This window comes from Cebus imitator, unplaced genomic scaffold (assembly GCF_001604975.1).
Source record: "Cebus imitator isolate Cc_AM_T3 unplaced genomic scaffold, Cebus_imitator-1.0 Scaffold879, whole genome shotgun sequence".
NCBI classification, from domain to species: domain Eukaryota; kingdom Metazoa; phylum Chordata; class Mammalia; order Primates; family Cebidae; genus Cebus; species Cebus imitator.
Window position 1 is genome coordinate 220,858 of NW_016108194.1, and position 1,908 is coordinate 222,765.

A 1,908-nucleotide genomic window follows, 5' to 3' on the forward strand; every position below is an offset into this window, starting at 1 on the left:
AAAAAAAAGTTATTCAAGATGAAGCCTCCCTGTTTAGGTCCATCTATTCTGTAGTGGTCCACTGTACAGTGAATTTCTTTGAAGTTTTATTCAAAAAGCACAGGCATTGTTTGAATCCTGAACCAGAGGCAGGGCCATGTCTCTGCCCCCATGAATACAACTTCCCTGGGCCAGGCCAGAAGAGAGGTGCATCAGGTCAAAAGAAAAGGAGAAAAAAGCCCCACAAAAAACAGTTTTCAGAAGCTGCACTACCCATACAGGGTGAGACGCAGTTCTTTGTAAAAGCAATATATCAAGATGGTAATGAGGCATTTTCTAAGATTTTCACAAGTTCACGAAGTAAAATAATTGCTACATGTTATATACTAAACCATTTTCATCCATTTAATCTTAAATAGGCATCATGAATTCACTGGACACTAATATGGTTTGTCAAACTTATAAACAAGTAAATATATAAAATATTTTATCTCTGTTTAGTTTGAATTAGACTTGCAAATAAAATGACTTCCAAAGAATGTACTAATATACCGTGTGCTGCCAAGAGGGGGCAGCACAGATGCTAGAAACCACTATTTAAAAACTCCTGCGCCTTTCCTATTCCATGTAAAATGCACCTAATTTCCATGTGCCTTATTTTTAGAAATGTAATACAAGAAATTCTACAGGGGAAAATCAGATGGAATTTAAATGCATCATAAAATTTTCCTAGGAAAGCCCTTTTCTAAGAGCCACCAGAGAAGAGACTCATTTAGTGTGAAACTGCCCCCATATCAAGTTTCTCAAAAATGCAGATGGTTCTACAATGTGAGGAGTATAATTAGTGTAATTATCACCTTACCCAACCCCACCACATCAAAGAATACGAAAACAGAAGATGCTTTTCTAACCTTGCCTGACCAAGACAGAAGCCACCAGCCATGTGCGATCCTGGGTGTCTGAAATGTAGCCTGTCTACAGAGGAACTGATGTCACTATCTAATTCTACCTTAATTGATGTAATCTAATTGAAAAACTGACAGTATAGTTACCAGAAATCTTTCTGAGTATTTTTCAGCAGCTTGGGCCTGTGAATTAACTTTTTATGACTGTCAATTTTATGAATGTCAATTAAAGATCCATTGGGAGCTAAGCTATGAGGACGCTGAGGCATAAGAATGATACAACGGGCTGCAGGACTTGGCAGAAAGGGTAGGAGGGGGTGAGAGATACAAGACCACACACTGGGGCCAGGCACGGTGGCTCACGCCTGTCATCCCAGCACTTTGGGAGGCCGAGGTAGGTGGATCACCTGAGGTCAGGAGTTCGAGACCAGCCTGGCCAACATGGTGAAACCCCATCTCCACTAAAAATACAAAAATCAGCCAGGCATGGTGGCGGGTGCCTGTAATCCCAGCTACTGGGAGGCTGACGATGGAGAATCACTTGAACCCAGGAGATGGAGGTTGTAGTGAGCCAAGATCACACCACTACACTCCAGCCTGGGTGACAAGAGCAAGACTTCATCTAAAAAAGCAAACAAACAAACAAAACAAAAGGATAACTGTTTTCTCCTCAATGGAGTATATGCATGTATGGAAACATATCTATATATAATTGTTCAAGGCTGAAATGTGTCCCCTTAAACCTTATATGTATAATAGTATAATAATATATAGCATACCTATATGATGCTATATAATATATAGTATAATGTATTCTATACATATATAATAGCATATCATATGTATATAAAATATACTATATCATGTTATATAAAATAATATAGTATTAGATATATTTCTATTTAATATACATATACAATGGAAATATATATATACATAATAGAAATATAGATACCAGAAAAAAGTAAATGCGTGTGTATGAGCAGGTATGTGTGAAATATTCAATTTGGTTTTTTTTTTTTTT

At 37.4% G+C, this 1,908-nt stretch overlaps 1 protein-coding gene across 2 annotated transcripts in view; it reads right to left on the bottom strand.

Annotated features, from left to right (window-relative positions):
* LOC108298062 (cAMP-dependent protein kinase catalytic subunit PRKX) overlaps positions 1 to 1,908 on the bottom strand; it is a 60,595-nt gene that overhangs the window by 36,734 nt on the left and 21,953 nt on the right. The gene's annotated exons all lie outside the window — the stretch shown is intronic.